The 20215-nt window shown below is 45.3% G+C and overlaps 2 long non-coding RNA genes across 3 annotated transcripts in view; one reads left to right on the top strand and one right to left on the bottom strand.

Moving 5' to 3' along the window:
* LOC138117318 (uncharacterized) overlaps window positions 1-20215 on the bottom strand; it is a 212321-nt gene that overhangs the window by 121100 nt on the left and 71006 nt on the right. The gene's annotated exons all lie outside the window — the stretch shown is intronic.
* On the top strand, window positions 254-3932 carry LOC138117569 (uncharacterized). The gene is made up of 3 exons (XR_011154719.1): window positions 254-379; window positions 733-774; window positions 1333-3932. It is a non-coding gene; the product is annotated as an uncharacterized lncRNA (long non-coding RNA).

Genomic DNA, 20215 nt, shown 5'->3' with positions numbered 1-20215 from the left:
CTCACCAGACAGACCCAAACCATGGCATCTCCTGGTAGAAATCATCTCATGGAAACCCCAGTGCACCCCAGAAGCCTCATCCACAGGGACAGTGGTTCCATAGCATGAGGGTGTTGGCTCTTCTAAAGCAGTGACAGCTCAGAACTTTCTGTTCTGTGACAAATGTTACCATTTAAAGTTTGTTCCTGCCTCAGAATCAATTGCTAAAATGTTGAACTCTTAGTGTTTAGCAGTTTAGACACTCCCACTTTGTAGCAGGAAGAATTCGAAGTGCTTGAATGCACACACCAACAAAGAGGTTCAAGAAGTCTTGCAAAGCTTTACCTACACGGATTTCAAAGTACAAGTGCTCCCTGAGATTGGTAAACACTGAAACTTGGTAAGTGCCACTGGTGTCACTTAAACAGTGGGGCAAAAGGCTCAGCTGTCACTCAAATCCAGCAGCTCAGATCCACACACGCCCCAACTTCTGAAGAAAAAATTCCCAACAGCCATTCTATCTCATGCTATAGCAGATTCCCATTCCTGCTGCTGCCACACGGTATTCCCAGCTTCAATTGCTGCAGGAGAAATCATTCTCAAGGCAGGTTGTGATGCTGATCAGTTATTTCTAAGAATTGGTCTGGAATCTTGGCACTCTCCAACTCTTCTACAGGAGAGAAGGCATCTTAGGAATATTATTTATTCCCTCTTAAAATTGTTTTAGACTAATTTAAGTTTAAATTTTTCCAGGTTTCCTTCAGAAAATGGGAGACAACAATGCACATGGAAAAAGTAAGATAAGAATCTGCTAGAAACAAACTCTTTTAGTGCTGCTTGTTCAGAATGAAAACATATAAGGGTCATAATGTAATTCACATCAGTGGGAAATTGCACTGGCTTTAAAAAAAATAAATGGCACTTAGTCCCTGCCTGCCATTTCTTTTTATAAGGGACTTCTGACAAGGGCCTGGAGTGACAGGACAAGGGGTAGTGGCTCTAAACTGACACAGAGCAAGACTAAATATTCGGAAGAAATTCTTCCCTGTGAGGGTGCTGAGGCCCTGGCACCCAGAGAAGCTGTGGCTGCCCCATCCCTGTAAGTGTCCAAGGCCAGGTTGGACAGGGCTTGGAGCCACCTGGGATAGTGGAAGGTCCCTTCCAAACCAAAATATTCTGTGATTCCACAATTTCCTGATCTGCTTTGTGAGAAACACAAGAATGGTGAGAGTGGCTACAGTATTAATTATTAAAATTATGAAATTTTCAGACAATATTAGCATGAACAGGGTTTGTTCTTATCTGAAAAGTAGTGCTCGATGAAGTCCTTAAAAAGACACTTTTTTTTTCAAGGACAAAACAGGCATCAGGAGCTGTTCCTGTTTGTCTGGGAATCTCTTCCTTTGGACATTCTGTGACCGGTACAAACTGGTTTTACACTGGTGCCAACTTCCTGACCTAAACTAAGCAAAACTCCAGATGGGATCTGAAATACCCTCAAGTTATAAAAGCAAAAGGAACAGAGAGGTTGAGAGCAGCCCCCGAAACCATTTGCCCACATCAGCTAAGGAGTCCGTCTATAGATTTCAGCAAGAAATGCCATCACCTCCCTTAGCCCAGCTGCAAATCGGTGCTGGTTTGTGCTGCTTGCAGCAGCGCGAGGCGAGGCGTGTGCTGGGCCCCTGGTGTGTGAGGAGGCAGCCACCCCTGCAGGACTGATCAGCATCCACAGCCACAGGAGTATGACAAATCCCCTCAGTCATGCTTCAGCTTGTGCTGGTTGTTAACACAAAACAGGTGGAAAGCAAAGGAATAAAAAATGCCAGCCGTCAGGGCAGATATTGGAGACGAGGGCTGCGAACAAAGGACTCTCCCTGGAGACCGGCCTTCGGCAGAAAAGCCTGGAACACCCTTCCCTGTCTCCAGCAGACAGTCAATCACAGCACAATTCCCTCCAATAGTTTCTCATTTACTGTTATACACAGACCTGTGCTTCATTAGTCATTAACGAGTTACAAGAAAACTGCCCATGATAAAGTTCTTGTGCCAAAGTAGGACGTGCAATTTTGAAACGCTAAATTTGTACCTTCATTTTTAGGCTCCTGAGTAGCTTTGGAAAAACTTGATCTGCAGAGAGACCTACCAAAATCTTTGTTTCAGGCTGAGTCCCACCAATGCAGCTCATACCAGCTACACAGAACAGTAAGATGGAGAAAGTATTGTGTCTCCACTGGAGCTGGCAATCAAAACTTGGGCGTTGTAGCTGTCTGTCTCACTGATGCAGCCAGAAAATGGCACTGAGGTACCTTTTGCTGACAGTCAGCTCTGAAATTTCCAATATTTGATCACACAATGTTTTGAGTTGGAAAGGTCCCACAAGGATTATGAAGTCCAGCTCTCAAGTGAATGGCTCATACTGGGATCAAACCCACAACCTTGCCATTATTAGCACCAAATCTCACTGAATTAGCAGAATCTGGGAATTATATCCATCTCTCCTATAAATCTTGTTCAGTGCAATCCTGGATTAAAGTTCACCAAGGCTGATAGGAGCCCTTCCTTCACCAAGTTTGTGAACAGATACTCTGTGAATTCCCCAAATTCTACTGAAATCCAGCAGACGCTGATCTTGCCTTTAGTTTTCCTTCTTCATGCCTGATCCCTGATCTCTGCTCTTCTGCACATGAGAGCTTATCTGCAGCCACATCTTTCCTATTCTGGCTCTCAGGCATTTGTATAAAATTTTTTCAAATACAGTCCACATGTTTTTTAATATACTGAACTTGAATTTCATTTTATGGACCCCAAGTAACTGTGGTAATTTCTTTTCCCTTAGATCTATCCACCCAAATTTATTTTGGGGTGTTTTTTTACACCAGCCATGTACTTACTGTACTTTAACTTTCTGATGTGGCCTCGCTTCACATTTTGACATTTTGCTGAAAAGTTTCTACAGCAATTAGTCAAAACACGGCAACGTTTTGGTTTTCTGTTTAATCCGCACCAGAGCAGAGACCAAAGCAGTTTCCTTCCAGTGAACACAGGCTTTCTAATTACCCCCACTAATCACAGGAGTGGTAAGAGGTTTTAGGGGGCAGGAATGCCTGGAGAGCTCTGCTGCAGCCTAATCACCGTGATGGGATGCTCCTTCACGTGGAGTGACGGTTTCCACACCAGCAGCTGGGTGCGAGGCTGGGCTCTGGAGAGCAGCCTTGGCTCCGGTTTACAGCCCTCAACAACTCCCCCCCTGCTTTAGACTCCTCTGTTTCCTCTAGAATCAGCTTTGATGATCTCCCAGCACATTCTGGTTTAGGCTTTTGCCATTCCTAAATAATATGCACACCCAGAGCTGGCAGGGCTGTTCCCAGTGGTTATGGCACAGCACTGGGGGGCCAGGGACCAAGGCCAGTGCTGTAGGGCTGCATCTCAAATCTCACAGCTGAAGAAAAAAAAGGACATTTAACCCTGTTCTTAACTGGGTTTGAGTTGATTCCAGATCCTGAGCCATTCCAGCCTTCACAGTGCCCCTCTCTTTGTTGGCTCCCAAACTGGAGTGTGAATGATGTTGTACAATTGCTCTTAGTGGCCTAATGGAATCCAGAGCTTTATCCCCCAGCATTTTCACATCCAAAAGGTGCCATATATCCAACGTTCCCCACAGCCAAACTGACCTGTGTTGCTCCAGACACAACTGCATTGATGCACAGGGTTTGTACCTGCATCCCCAGCGGGCTGCTGGAACATCTGCTGTGTAAAACACCAACCAGGAGCCACTGCAGCATTTTGGATAAAGGGATCTATATGGACAACCAATTTCAACAAAGAAAGGATCTGAATACAGAAAAATAATCCCAAAGTTTCCAAAGAGAAAAAGAAACAGCGTGAAGCATATTTGATTATTCCCTGATATTATTAGAATTTTCACAAATATTATCACCGTGGCAGCAAGTAATAACTTGGCATTTCTTAGCTTAACATGAAATTGTGCCAAATCTAATCAGTAAAAGTAAAACAATGCACTGTAGTTGCTTTACAAGCTGGAATAAACATTTCCAGAGAATGAATGTTGGTTTTCTTGTCAATCCAGCAGGCTGATATAAATAGTAAATATTAGAGAGCAGGGAAATTTTTCTCACACATACACACGTGAAGCAAGGTGGTCATTTCACGCTGATGTGCATGGTCTCAAACAGCCACAGGGACTATCCCAACACCTTTTTGTCTCCTAGGTCACTTAGGACCTTATTAAAATTCTATCCCTATTCCAAACTTGTCCAAATCAGTCCTGAGCTAAAATCAAATTGTGCATCCAGAAGCTTTTACAATTTCCTGACAGAAAACATATTTCTCACTAAGTAGGGAATGAAGGAGAGACAAACATTTAAACCAGCATAAACTGCACTGCAGAGACACACATGGAAACCCTGCCATGACCAAGCAGGTATCCCACACTGATCTCCAACCCAACACCTTTATCCTGAAAATGCTCTGAGTTTAACAACCCCTGCAGCTGGAACCTGGCTGCTGAACACAGGGAAGGCAGTTCCTGGAACGCTGCTCATATCCCCCCATTTGTGAACGCTGCATCTGTGCCGACACACACACAAACACTCCAGACACAACTGCAGCCATCCCAGAAACCCTGGAGCAGGCCAGATTCCCGGGGAAAAAGCCACCAGCCCAGCCAGGTCCCCTCAGGGCGCACCCCTTGGTTTCCTCATGCTGGGGCAGAGTGGGGGGAGCTGGCAGCCCGTGGTGCCAGCACTGTGTCGCTGGGCTGGGTGACTCTGTGCCAACCCCGGTGCCAGCAGTGTGTCACTGGGGTGACCCTGTGCCAACCCCCTGCCCACATGGATCCCAGATGCTCCATGCTATCAGCAGCAGCAGGGATGCTGCCCGGGCCAGGAATGGGATCCAAGGCAGTGTGAGCCATGACAGCAGCAAGGCAAGGCGATGGCAGACAGCGAGCTGGCTCGCTCAGCAAGCAGTGATCAAATCAAGGGTAATTCCATGAAATTACAGAACTTCTCTCCCCTCTCCATTCATGCACAAAGGGTAACTAACTTCCTGTAAAACCAGCAGGATGATATGGCTTGTAGTCCCCAGACTGCAGCAAATTTATCCGTGCCAACATTGTCCTGAAAGCATCACAGGATAGGATAGAAAATCATAGAGTGGATCAGGCTGGAAGTCTGTAAATGATGGATAATGAGGTGGCCTAAAGTTCCTGTCTTTCAAAAAGATTGAAAGCAGGAAAGGATGAGCTCTGTAACATAATCATCCATCTGAAAATGAGAATGTAGATCTACACACACACTTTTTAACCAGTTGTGAAGTGCAAGTTCTGCTCAGTTCTCCCTGAAGCCAAGAATTATCCTAAGGTGACTACAACACAATATATGGACAACATCCTGCAGCAGCAAAACCCCTGAGGGCATGGCAGGGACTGGAAAGTCCTCTAGGGAAACTTTCACCCATGAAATGCAATTCCTGATGCCCTTTATACCAAAAAATCATGTTCTGCTGGCTCTGATTAGCTGGCAGGGAAGAGCTAAATTAAAACTAAAAAAAGCAGAATAAATCCATGTGATCAGAAAAGCTCATTGCAGCCCAGTCCCAGGATTTTATTCACCATTTAGCTGCTCAGATATTCCAGAATCTCTGGGTATCACTGACAAAACTTGGTGTAACCATTAAAAGGCTTTAAAACAAGGTAAGAGCTGCCTGCAGTCGAGGGGCCAAGCTTTAGAGCACCGATTCTAAGTGGAGGTGATACATGAATTACAAGCCATAAGCAAATGTTTTAATCATAATACTGACCAAGAGGCTCCCTTCATGTACTTAATGCTGCTACACAGAGACAGCAGCTGATTAATAGTTAAATGTTTCACATTATTTCATAAATCCCAATTTTTATGCTTTTACAGTACGCTTCCAAAAAACTGAATTACCCCCAAACCAGCAGAATAAGGGAAATGGTCCTGAAAGTGTAAAACAAAAGGAAAAAAATCCATGACTTGAAATCCTGCTCCTTACTCAATGAAAGTACTTTTAACTGGTTTTCATACTTGGCATAAAATTAGATCTCCTGCAATTTATACATGGCTTTAAATTTAAATAAAACCAAACAAACATAGGCTGTATTTGTGTTTCTAGACAACATTTGGTGCAGATCATTGAGATCTTGGCCACCTCTAAGAAAATGAGTGGTCTGAGCACAGTCTCACTGTTGTCCACACCAGATTTATTCCAGACTTTCAGGTGGGCATGGCAGAATGTTTCACAGATGCAGCTGTGAGTGTAGTGGCACTTTACTGTACATGTCCATGTGGATGAAGCACATAAAAGCAGATTTAAAGAACTTATTCATAACATTTCAAGGGGGTTATCAAAATTCAAATATTAATGTTTTTTAATTTTGACTTTGGAGGGAGTGGAGATGAAGGGAGAGGAAGGCTGAAGGTTTCTGACTTCTTTTCCTTTTGCTAAAAGCAAAAAACCTTTTGTAAAAAATAAGTAATTGGCTAAAACTATCTTTAATGGAAAAAAAACCCTTTTTCTTCAAAAGACATGCCAATAGAGGAATTTCATTCAAGCTGTGTAGTTACACTTTTGATTCCACTCCACAGCTTTGCATTTTGCTGTATCCTGACTGCCTCAGTTATTTGCTAATGTAAGCACAGCAAATTATCCACTATCATCGAGCTGGAGCAGTTAATAATTTACTGCTCAACTCATCTCCATTCTGAACATGCAAATCATTAATTGATTACAGGTTTCCTGTAGTCATCTGTGCAAATGACTGCTCTTACCATTCACTGCTCCCTCCTCTCCCACCTGTCTGTCAGCTCTGCTGGGTGATGCCAAACTCACATTTCAGGGTTGTGCTGTCTAGGGAGTGATGGAGCATCCCCACAAGGGCCCTGTGGCTGCTCAGGGGGAGATGCTGACATTTGGGATGTGGGATCATCCCTGGGCTGTGGCACTTTTGGGAGATGCTATGAAAAGAGTGTAACACAAGCAGCTGCTGTGCAAGACTAATGGGGATCGTCAGAAACAAGAACAAATCCCAGCATAGAAAGGACCTGGAGCTGCTGGAGAGAGTCCAGAGGAGGCACCAGGATGAGCAGAGGGATGGAGCAGCTCTGTTGGGAGGAAAGGCTGGGAGAATTGGGATTGTCTGGCCTGGAGAAGACAAGCTTTGGGGAGACCAAATTGTGGCCTTCCAGGGCCTGAAGGAGCTACAAGAAACATGGAGAGAGACTTGGGACAAGGGTTGGCGTGGCAGGACAAGGGGAATGGCTTCCCACTGACAGAGAGTAGGGTTAGATGGGATATTAGGGAAAAATTCATTCCTGTGAGGGTGGGGAGGCCCTGGCACAGGGTGCCCAGAGAAGCTGTGGCTGCCTCATCACTGGGGAGTGTCCAGGGCCAGGCTGGGCAGGGCTTGGAGCAACCTGGGACAGTGGAAGGTGTCCCTGCCCATGGCAGGGGGTGGAACAAGATGATCTGTAAAAGGACATGTAAAATAAATCAGTTTGTATAAAAAAACCCCTTATTGCTGATGGAGGAAAAAAACAAAGAAGAAAAATAAAATATTGATAAAATATGTGCCACCCTGAAGATTCAAAAGGAAATGGAGCAGTAGCAGGTGCCTCCTTTGGCAAAATCCAGATGAGTCCAGATGAGGTTTTAAGAGTCAGATCTACAGCAGATTTACCTCTATTTCCACCAGGCTCTGAGAACGGGTTCCTAATAATTTCCTGCTATCTGCTAAAACAACAGCTGCTTAGGTCCTGGTAAAAAGCCAGGATATCTGTTGTATTTATTCTGCTAGAAGCTCTGTTTTTAATCTTGTAAGAAATCATGTGATGGTTTTATCTTTAGCTTTAAAAAGATCTACTTCCAGGTCCCTGCCTTGGAGTGACTGTGGTAGAGGAGGTAAGGCAGGAAAAGCCTGGCTCATTTCAGAGCTGGGCTGACAGGACAGCACCAACACATCCCAGCCAACAGCATTTGCACTCTGTTCTGAAATCACAATCAACCACCCAAAAAGAATGACCAGAAATCAGAAAACTTGTTTGTTTGTTTGTTTGTTGTAAGATAATGAATTAGGGGTTTTTTCTGGTTTGTTTTGTTTTTTCATTACATCTCCAATATTTTTCCTTCCACTCCGAAGTTTACAAAACAAAAATTTTCCCTTGATGAGCCTCAGGTAATATCTTCATCTGAGAAACAGAGACTTTAGGAAAAGTGTAGCAAGGCTCAGACATCCAAAAGTTATTTGAATGACTAATTCCCATTGGTTTCAAAGTGTGTGAAAGGCCTAAATATGTTTGAGAGCTGAGGACCAAGTATGAGACTCATTAAACTATGCACCCATTTTCAAAAATCTCTGTGAGTTGCTCTTCTTCCCAGCTCTCCTTGGTATTTGCTGCAGCTCCCAAACCCCAGTTTAAGGTGGCAGTGTATCATCTTTTATTTTTTTCAGAGTGCTCTTTACTTCTGCCAAGAAGAAAAGAGGTTGTTCTTTATGCTGGTTTTCATCCTACCTCTCTGATTTCAGTAAGGATAAGAGATGGGGAGAAAGAAATGCTCACATCTGTGCAGAGGCACATCTGTAGCCAGCCCTCCTGTATTCAATCCTCTGATTTGGCTGTAGGGAAGAAGCAGGTCTTGATTGCACAGAGCTTTGAAGTTTGATGGTGATTGGAACATGTGCTGAAAGACAGTGTCACTACCATATTTATATGAAAAGCTGATTATCTATTGAAGGGAAGTCTGTTTATATGTTTACTTCCACTTGTGTTATTACATAGGGAAAGGAGAGGGAAATTAGCATATGAAAATGCCAGATGTGACTAACAGCTCTCGAAGTGAGATAGGGCTGGGCTCAGATCAAAGGGCTCTGCTGATCTGGAGTAAGTCTCATACTGTCTCTTCTGTCTTGGAGTTACTTCAGGCCCTCGAGGTTAAAAGATTTATTGGGAACCACAAAAACACATCTGAGTTTCTCATTTTACAGACTTTACCTTCCTATTACACAGTTGCAGGATAGCACCAAAAGAACAACATTAATTCCTTCTGGTACCTTTCAGGCCATGTTCAAAGACATGGAGCCTTTGGCAGAGAAGATTTATGCACCAAGGTGATACTCTAACAAATTATGTCCAGCCATCTGAAAGTCATCATTTCCGTGCACATGCATGCATTTTAAAAGAAAATCTACAAGAGGATCAAAACCAAGATTAAACCACATCTGTTTGGGTTTAAACTACATTGTCTGCAGAGTTCAAAGTTGTTTCCTTTCGTCTAAAAAAACTCACCCAGCTGTTTTTTATCTTAAATTCCTGCCACTATCAAAGAAGTGTTTTCATTGGCCAACTGATGTTATTTCTAGAAGTTGAGCTAGTTAGGAATGGAGCTAAGTAAGAAAATATGCTTTATTCATCAAAGGTCTACCCTCTGTGACTCGACTTGGCACTCTGAGAAAATTAATAGAGTGGTTTCATCAGGTTCTAATGGGAACAGTGTATCTACTGTGTGTCATCATGCCATAAATTAGGTCCTCAATCTTTTCACGCAAAGTAATTGACTACAACTGACACCAATGAGGAAAACACGAGGCAGAATGAATCGGAAGAGGCACAAATGAAACAATAAATAAATAAACACAGCACAAATTCAATACGTGGGAAAGAGGAATGTTTTGAAAACCGCCATCAATCAATAACCACCACCCTGCATAAAGGCAGGTGTTGGGCAGTGTGTGAAAAGCAGGGCTTGTTCAGCTACCCCTGACAAATGTACACACCCATGGATGTGTGTATGTGTAACTATCCACGTGCACACACACACAGTAACACCACCCCACAAACTCTTCATGCTCAGTGCTAAACAAAGAGAGTAAAAAGACTGCCTCCAGCAGAGTGACAGCATTTTGTGTTAAAATATGAGAGAAACATGAGGGTGTGACATGATGGTCATATGCCAAGCAATGAATCTCACTTTTGTAGAAGCACTCTGCCTTTTTGGGTAGCTTTAAGTAGTGTGTGAAGGTCTCTTTTACACGCCAGAGCCGCAGCTTCACTCTGGTGGGAACTGGCTGAAGCCTCTCTTAAAAGCACAGAATGGTTTGGGTAGGAAGGGACCTTAAAGAACATCTAGTTCCACATGGGCAGGGACAATGAACTCATGAACTAGGCTACATCCTAACTCCTGGAGGCAAAGTTCCCCACATCCTACGGCCAGTCTGGATTCACAAACCAAGCAGCAAAAAGCTTATCTTGGCCAAGCAGTTCTCAGAGCTGTTCTCTCACCCCTTCCCAACACAGCCAGAGTGGGGAAGGAACTAGCACTGATCACCCTTCTAACCAGGAGCCCAGGGCAGGAGAAGCTGCCAAAGCTTGGGCTGTTCAGGTGAGCAGGAGGGTCTGCAGGTGGATTCTTGTTGGTCCCACTCTGGATTTTGCCGCCTAAACCCCAAAAGTTTTCTTTCCTTGGTCCATCTCACCCTGCTCTTTCTGCATTCAGGAATACAACTTGCTTTTATGATGCAGCAAACGGGAAAACTGAGCAGTTGGACACCCTACAGCTGGTCCAGTAATGTCACAATGTTTTCAATATGTTCATTATTCAGTTGTCCCAGATTGATGCATTTGATAGCTCTCAGAGTGCAGATCACTCCTATCATGGCCCAGCAGCTGGCAGCTCATGCCAGAACTCTGTAACTGTGTCCCTGTGATGTATAGAACATATGGGGCTGGCGTTGCTCACCAACTGTGTACACATTGTGTGCTCCACAGTCAAATGTAATTTTACACATTTCCAACTTGCATTTAACGTTGGGTGGGATAAACCAGTAAATCGTTTGCCCTGGGAAGAAGAACAATACCAGCTAATTTATGTAGCTAATCAGAAGCACATTATTTTTGCTGTGTTTGTTTTCGCTGGAATCTTGAGCTTGAAAAATAGTTTGGGTGGTCTTTGTTCTGAATTTGCTCCCCTTCTCTTTCCAAAATCTAGTGTTTCAGAGTAACCTCTATTTGTCTTATCTGCTCCACACAAATGGAAAAAAACAGTGATTCAATCTCTTGACATATGTTTAGAGACTGCTCATTGAAGGCTGGCTCTGTGTACAGCTCAGGAGGAAAACCTATAACTGGATTCTCCAAAGGGGGAAGTTCAAGAATGGAAATAAATCAAGATGAAGAACAAAAAGAAAATACACTGTCAATTTATTCAAACACCTTCTGGCATACAGCAAGAAAAATAGCCCCAGTGCCCCATCATTATTTAATGCAATTCTCTTTTTGCAGGTCACGGTAATACATGTTCCAACCACCATCAGAAAATTAAATACAAAGCTGGCCAGAAACAGGATTCATACAGCTCCAAGGGAATGTCTTCAACAATTCTCAAGTGCCTTAGAAATTTAAGTCAAATTTTCAAAGTCCCAAAGCAACATTTAGGCCCTATTTCAGCACTTAAGTCTCATGCCTTTAAATATCTTTTTGCATTTGGCTTAGGCCAGCAAGTGCATTGGGCTGTAGCTACACAAACTTCTTAAATTTTTCTTAGGAGAGCTGTGCCTCTCCACAGCAGCTCATCTGATGAGCAACAGGAACCAGGCCTAGGAAACGCAATGCAGCAAAACCCAGTAATTTCAAAAATATGCTGCCTCTGCCTGTGAGTGATGGTCCAGAGCCCTGGATGGGAGGTGAGCTGAGGACAGAGAGGGAGCAGCAAAAATCCTGGCTCTGCCCTCTGCACGTAGCAGCTCCCTTCAGTGCTATTTCAGGGTGTTCCTGTCCCCTTCCCAGACCCAGAGACCCTTCATCATTTCAAGATGGATAGATGTAGATTGGGGGTTTTGAGGTTTGGGGATGAATTACGGCAGTAAGGGCCTTCCAAGAGATTTGAATTTCAAATCCGTGGAGGAGCTGGAGGGCAGCCCTTGGCTGGTGGTTGGGCAGAACTGCCTGTGCTGCAAATATTGTGGTGTGCTTCCTGCTAACTGCACTCACTGGGCAGCAGAGGAGTCTTGCTTAGCAAAGCAGATTAGAGCAGTCTGCGCCTTCACTGGGTCCTTAAAAATTCCGCGTGAGGAGAGCAAATGTTTGGCTTAGAAAAAAAAAAATGTAAGTGATGTGTAAATATGGAATAATTATTCTTAAGGGTTGTGTGCATCTGAGCCCCATAAATATCCTCAGAGACCTGGAAGCTCCTGGGAGCTTTTTGGAGCGCTGATGGCAGCAGAAAGAGACACACACACTACCCCAGTGCTGCTCTCCCAGTAACCAGCTCCCCTGCGATGTGGCTGAACCTCCACAGCCAAAAGCAACAGACCCCTCCAGCTGCAGACAGACAGGATTTCTGCCATCACTGCCCACTGGGTAGAGACCAGAGCACTCCCTTGTGCTTGGGCAATCCATGACAGAGAAACCATCAAATAGTCAGCTTAGAATAAACATTTCATCCTCTTGCTGCCACAGTCCTCCTAACACACCCACAGAGTCATTAAGTGCCTATTTCCGAGACTCAGAACACCAGACAATGTGAAAAATTCAACCCTGACAAGATTATAGTGTTGACATCACATTGGCTTTGCTAATATTGCCTCATGTTATGCAAACTTTGCAGGCTGTATTTATGGGAAGGCACTGCAGCCAGGCTTTGTAGGGTGGGGGGAATGGAGCTGAGCCCTTTTTGAACTACAAGGGTGAACCATTGGCTGTGACAAGAGCAGCTCTTCAGCTTCAAGTCCACCTGCAGAGCAGCTCAGGGAGGAGATGTGATGTGTAAGGGCATTGCTGGGGTAACTGGGCTTGGCACTGCCTTCCTCTGTGGCAAAGCCTGGCCCTAATAGCACAGACTTCAACAAAATCCTTTTCTCTTAATCACTCCCAAACACAGTAAATATTTCCAAAGGACTGAATGATATAAAAGCAAACATGAGACACAAAATCCTGCTGTTCTGAAGACAATTTTAGAGATGTTTTGTGTCCAAAGAGACCCTTTTGAATACTGTCAGACCTCCAGAATGTTCTCATTAATCCTGCTACTGCGGGACCTGTGAGCTCTGGTCAAGTGCTTTGATCTACTGTGCAAAGACATGAAGACACAACCCAGCCTAAGGCAGGCTGCAATTAAACCAAGATGAGAGACAATTTAGGGACACAGGCAAGCCAGCAGGGCAGTCAAGGTAACTCTGATCATCCAGCCAAGCTGTGCCTCAGTATAATCTTCAGATATTAGACTCAACAACAACAGTGGAAAAGACTGGACCAGTTCCTTGTGCAACCAGAGCAGGTCTGGAGCTGATGCAGAGCAGGAAGGGGAGGGGAGGAACCAAAGAGAGGACTCTCCTCAGGAAGAAAGGAAGCATCATCCTTTGAGTTACAGCAAAGAGAAATCTGGAAAGATATCAGTGCAACACAGAGATAACCACTCCCCCTCTCCCCTGTGTCACACACTGATCCCATCTTGCTTGTAATCTTAAGGACTAATTAATGCTGCACTGGCTCTGCTCATCCCAGAAGCCTGATGGTAACAGAAGGTATCAAACAAACTGCTGCTCGTCAAATGGGAAAGCAGTGTTTTCATGGCTTGAGTTTCCACTGTGTGAGCATGAAGTAAACATGCTTATTTTCTTTTGTATGTAGCAGGAAACATATGGAAGTCAAATTACATTTGTCCCAGCCTGCCAGTATTTTAAATTTATAAAGTATATAAATTTATATATCCTTTGAGGAATGTCATAAATTTACACACACTCTCTAGTGCTAATGCTTGCCCTGGGAGCTTTAGGGCAGTGGATCCATGTGCAACAGCACATTTGTGCAGCCAGGCCTCACATGCTTGGAAGCCAGTGCAGGTTAACACTTCTGAGTTAACCCAATGTTACCCAGGCCAGGCTCAAATCAGAAGCTCCCTACTCCACCCCATCAGGGCTCCTCAGAGATCTGCTCCGAGGCCCTGTCAGCACTGAGTACAAAATTCTTCCCTTATCAGGGTACATCACCTTGGATGTAACAAGAACACTTTTCCAGGCTGTTATTACCTATTAGGACACAAACATTTCTCAGTTGGTCATTTTATCTGATGCTAAAATTCAGCTTAAGAAGTATCAGCCACTGTCCAGTCTGTCCTAGAACAACAGAGCAGTTTATCTCAACAATGTTTTTAAACTGATGAAAATTCCCCACTTCAAACTATTTTACATTTTCATTCTAGTTGTTTTGCTTTTTTCAGTGACTTTCCCATGCAAAACAAACAGATTTGTATGTGGAACTAACTTTTTTTTTAACAGCAATATCTCCTGATATAATTAATCAACAGCAACATTACAAGTTACGCTTATTCCTATCACATTAGAGCTGAAATCTGGTATTTTTCCCTCCAAGTTAACTCCAAATGCCTGCACATACCGACATCCTCCTTCGGAAAGGTGGTGTCTGAGCTGGGGAGCTGCAGGAGGACTGAAGTTCTCCCCTAACGTGTGCGGCATTGGAGGGTGACCTCGCGTGTCCCGGCGTGGGATGGATCTGCAGGGTCTGGCACGGCAGGAGGAGCTGGACCCATCCTCACCTTCCCCACCTTGCCCTGCTTTATCAGAAGGTGGCAGTGTTGGATCCACCATCGCCTCCAGCCCCGGCCCAGCCTCCCCGAACAGCAGCTGCCAGCACAAATGCAGCCTTAATAATGACAAATTACACATCCGCCGCTCAATTAGCCATCATTCATGTCGGGAGCCCGTCAGGTGGCTGCAGCCAAAATCCTTCCCACTGAAATAGCTGCTTTGTTAGAAACACCTCAGTCACTGAGGCAGTGCTGGGGACACACGGACACACGGACACACAGCCTTGTGCCAAAGCACATGCCCTGGGCAAAGTCCTGGGCATTGGGTGCTCTGCTGCTCTGCGTGGAGGTGTTCCAGCGTAAAGCTGATGAATTAGAGGACAACAACCCCAGCCCGTGCCCAGTGGCACATTTTGAGCCCTTGGACACGCCATGGGAAATGGGAGATGCCGTGTTGGACAGGCACTGACCCTGTGAGTGCCGAGCACCAGCCGGAGAAGGGCTGATGTGCTCAGAGTTACGAAGAATTTCAGTCACAGCAAAAGTGCTGCGGCCACCCAAGGGCTCAGCCCCAGCTCAGATAAGTTTTGGCTGCACTGCAGGGTGCAGACAGATGTGTGTGTGTGCTCTGCCCATGCTCCAGCTCGAGCCTGGGAAGTTTGTGACTGCACTGAGAAGTGCCTGACCTTGGGGGATTAGCTCTGCAGAGGGGGAAACGCATTACTGTGGCCACAACCTAAAATCTACCTGCCCCAGCCTCTTCAGATACCTTTGCAGGAGATGAAGGGTGCAATGCCTAAGGCAGCAGATTCAGGAGCACCTGTAGAAAGTGAGATACATGTTCCTGAGTGAATTAAAGCCTTGTAACTGCAAACGGAGCCGTGTTTAGGTATTCCCAAACCCCTGAGCCCAGAGATCTCACCACCTGGCCCAGTCAGTCCCAAAATCCTGGATCCTGGGATCCAGGGTTTCCCCAGAACCCTGAGAATTCTCCCTTGCACCCCAGGACACCACATCCAGGTGGGGAACTTCTGCCTCACAGCACATGGGACAGACCAAAGCGCCGAGGAGCAGCTTGCGAGCGCTCGCTCACCCACTGCTCTCCAGCCCCGTGGAAATCCTGCAGGAAATGTCTGCTCCTGGGTGACAGGCGAACAATCTGCCTCAGAAAGGAAACACAACACCAGCTGATTCAGGGCTTTTTAGCATATGAATGTGTAAATTTGCTGTGACAGGTGGGGCGTTTCAATGACTTTCAATAGAGAGCCAACTGCTCCTCGGTTATCATTAGAAATTTCTCACTGAAATGCCAATGACTGGTGCCCCATGCTGGGTAATGGGGCTCTGAATTAGCTTTTTTAAAAGAGAGAGTGAGAGCAACTAAAGGCAATATCCCTGCTGGGGGATTGCCTGATCTGAGCACAACTAGCAAAATATTTGTTCATGCAAATGTTTCCTGCCATGAGCAGCTTAACAATTTCATGCGGGAAAATAAACAACAAATAATGGAAAGCACATGAGGCAAACAGAAATATTTGGAATCATCCTAATTACAGAAATCTTCACTGTATGGGAAGAGCCAGAGAGTCCAGCAGCCCAGCAATGACCTCAGTCTGTACCAGAGCCAGGGCAGGAAGTCTTAGGAGGAAATTTCCAAAGCAGCTTAGCTCTTACACGGCTCTGCCAGAGATTCGGGGTGTTCTAAATGAGCAGCTCTTTCAGCAGCAGCTGCTGGGGGCTGAGCCTCGGTAGCAGAGCCTGGGGCACTCTCCCCATGCACTCTGATCCATGCTGCCTCCCCACCTGGACAGCACCACAGCAGCTCCTGCTTGGCCTCAGTGGGGATCAGGCACCCAGCTCTGAGGGCAGGGGGGCTCAGGATGCCGCCCACCACCCCATAGGGACATTCCTGGCTTTAGCAAGCCTCCAAACCACTGCCCAGCTCCCAAAGCCCATGTGCAGATGGACTTCAGCATCATCAGACTGACTTCAGCATCATCAGACAGACTTCAGCATCATCAGACTGATTGCAGCATCATCAGACTGATTGCAGCATCATCCACTGCGTGGTTTGACAGGATGAGAGGAAATGGTTGCAACAGGGCAGGTTTAGATCGAATGTTAGGAAAAAAAATTCTCAAATAGAGTTGTAAAGGAATGAAACAGGCTGCCCAGGGAAGTGAGGGAATCACACAACTCAGGAAGTGGTCAGAAAACGTGTGGATGTGGCACCTGGGGACATGGTTTAGTGGTGGTGCTGGATTGTGGTTGGACTTGATGATCTTTGAGGTCTTCTCCAGCCTTAAGGATTCTATGATTTGCAAAGATGAGTGGCAAAGGTTGATTTCACTAGATGGGCATCCTGGGAAAATGGGGCCACATTTTAAGGACATTTTTGGTGGCTCCTGTCCAACAGATAGCACAGAGAACCTGTATATTTTTACTCTCCTGGAATAATACAGAGAAATGTTCCCGTCTGTCTCCTCCAGCTCTGTTCCCCTTCCAAGATGAGTAACAACCCATCACCACCTGATTCTGCCCAGCCACAAGAGACAGAATGGTCTCTTGTACCGTCTGAGCAGCAGTTCAGGCTGATTTACATCCTCAGTGGGTCACATACATCTCCTGCAACATCTCCCTCCACCTCAGTCCCCCTCCACTGCCTGCTTCAATCACTGTTTTGATTTATTAAAATAATCACAGAGGTGCTCAGAAACTGCAATAAAAAATGACTCAACTGCAGACACACGTACTGATGTAGGAGACTTGCAACACAAGCTGGAAGAAAAGCGATTTTTTCCTTCCCCACCAGGCAGAACCTGTATTCCACAGACAGATGGGAATGTTCTTAAAACTAGAAAAACACTGTTTGCTCTGACCCACCAGTCATGCTCACTGAACCACTGTCATGCTCTACATACACTAAGTGCTCCACCAAGGGAAACCAAACAAATGAATTCAGAAAGATTAACAACTCCAAAGCTAAAAGACATGGAGCCTTTCATGTTTTTCTCTCCAGGATATCTGGGACATTTGTTGTGAACACGAGTACACTGCACATGATTACAATTTATTGAATTAAACCCAGAGTAGTTTCTGTTGTATAAAGTAGCACTTTCCTCCCTTATCTAATGCAGATGAAATTTTGAACTTCAATGTCAATCTGCAATACCGTGTTCCATTATAAATATATTGAGCAAATTAAACTAAGTTCATCTGGATATTTTTTTGAGTTTGGTTTCTGAGGTTATGAGCAGGGCTTCAGGCAGCTGCTGCAATCAGTCTGTGACTGAAATGTTGGTTTCATGGTGGCTGATGACCTAAGAGAAACAGCAAATGCTGAACATGGGGGAACAGAGAGGAATCCTGTTTAATCATCTTACATTTCCTCTTTCTTTGTTTGTTTATTTGGTCTGAAAAAGCTACTTTTCTAAAAAGGGATTAAAACCTGCAGCCATTTTGCTGCAAGAGCCTTTGGTTTCACTCACAAAAAGACATAGTGGGGGGATTAATTTTGCTTAACAATCAGCTTGAAAGGTTTCCTTTAGACAAGACCCACTGCATTTAGCTTTGAAGTCAGATGTTTGCTCCAGCTGGAATCTAAGGAGAGTTTTGGGGAGCACATCCCCATCTCAGCTTCGCCTGTGGAGGAGGATTTACAGCAGAGACCCTTCAGCCACAAATCCCTGCGTGCCCCATGGCCCATAAGGAAAATCCCAGTGAATGAGCACAAGTTACTGAGACACCCCAAAGCTGCTCTGGGGGTTTGCAGACTCCCAGTGTGGCATTTGCTGCTCACGGCTCAGCATGAACAGCACGTTAATTTGGAGTGGAGAGCTCATTAACGTGGGCAGGGCTGTGGAGCATTCAACACCCAGCACAGAGGATGCTGCTGCCTGTCTGCCCCAGAGATGCTCATCCAAACCCATCAGGGCTCACAGCACTTACTGGAGAGTCTATTTTATATCCAGTGCTTTACAGAGGCCTTGCAAGGTCTGTCCTTCTTGCTTGGTCCTGCTCACCCAAAGACCCCCAAAATGTACCAGCTATCAAAACCGTGACTTCAAAGCTGCAGAAAAAAGAGTAAGCAAACATCTAAAAGCCCAAATGGAGCCAGACAACTTCCCCCAGTGCTGCAGGAAGTGTCACTTTACAATACCGAAGTCTGTGGAGGTGATGACATTAACACTCACAGCGGAATTTCACTTCCAGCCCAGCTAAGAAGCAGCTGAGAAGCTCACAGCTCTGCTCCGAGGTGTCTCTTGAAGTCTCCTGCATTTCTTTGCACTTCCCTGACACTCTGTGCCTCTCTCACAACCCCGTGCATTGTGAAATCAGAGTTATTAGCCATGTTACCCAAGGCATGGTGCAAAATAACCCCGAGCTCTCTGTCTTAGATCTTGCAAAACTATTTGGTTCAGCTTTATTTCCTTACCAAAAGTATATATATATATATATATATATATATATATATATATATATATAAACCAACATAGCCACTGAAAGAGTTTACAAACCCTTTTCATGCTGCGAGGAGGAGCTGAGTGCCCTTTAATCTCTCACTACCTCTGTGTGTTAGCAGCAAGCCTGAAGCAAGCCAGCTGATTTGATTTTTGCAAGGAACAGGCAGGGAGCACCAAAATCAAAGACGACCTGTCCTTGTGAGGAGAGAGCAGCCACAGGGCAGAGGTGAGCAGGGGGATGTAGATGGTCCTGACAGCATCACCTGAGTGGGAGGATCTCTTCTGCAGCCTGAGTCCACATGCACAGGCTGGGTTTGCCCCAGAGCAGGGAGAGGCTTCCCTGTTCACCTCTGCTGATTCCACATCTCCAGCTTGCCAGGAACGAGGAGAGAGGATTCCTGGATAAAGCATGGGTGTCTTTGCAGAGAAAGGTCTCCCTTGCAGGGTTGGGGATCAGCCTCAGCCTGTGCTGGTGCCTGACTGGGAAGGCAGAAGGGGAATTGCTCTGTGACAGAAGGGAAATGGGAGAAACCTCCAGGTGAAGGGAAAAACCAACACTCTGAAAAACCAACACTCTGAAAAAACAACACTCTGCTGTTGCAGAGTGACCAGACCCACATTTTAGCCCCTGCTTTCCCCCACTCCCTGATTTGAAGTATCCATATTAATAAATCATTTTCTAAGTGCTTTCCAGAGTTTAATGCCGTTCTAAATGTCCTGTAAAAGTCCTTGCACGCGCCAATTGGAAAGAACGAGTTGCCCAATGAGCAGTCCCCCAAATAAAGTGGGGCACACACTGCTGTGCCAGGAACACACACTTTGGGTGGATGCAAAGAGCTTTCTGCCTTCAGCTCCCTCCACACAGGGCTCCAATCTTTCAGCTGTGCCTTGCCACAGGCAAGCTGACTGCAGTCAGGAGGGTTTTATTGATGCGAATTTCCTCACATATTAAGGTTCCCCACATTTGGGTTGAAAAATTGGCAGTACTTCCAAGAAAAGTATTAAATAAGGCTAAGGAAACAAGCAATGCCTAATGTGAAATCTGCCAAGTAATATGAGATGGAGACGGTGAGAAGTTTTCCAGCAGGACATTCTTCCAGGAGGAAATTTGGTTTCCTTGAATCCAAAATGTTTGCAGAAATGTGTCAGTTTCAGTGACACCGTGTTTTGAAAAATGCTGGAATAGGGCTTAG

This window comes from Aphelocoma coerulescens, chromosome 12, assembly GCF_041296385.1.
Source record: "Aphelocoma coerulescens isolate FSJ_1873_10779 chromosome 12, UR_Acoe_1.0, whole genome shotgun sequence".
Taxonomy (NCBI): domain Eukaryota; kingdom Metazoa; phylum Chordata; class Aves; order Passeriformes; family Corvidae; genus Aphelocoma; species Aphelocoma coerulescens.
Note: the sequence above shows the minus strand (reverse complement) of the source record. Positions and strands in the feature narration are given on the sequence as shown.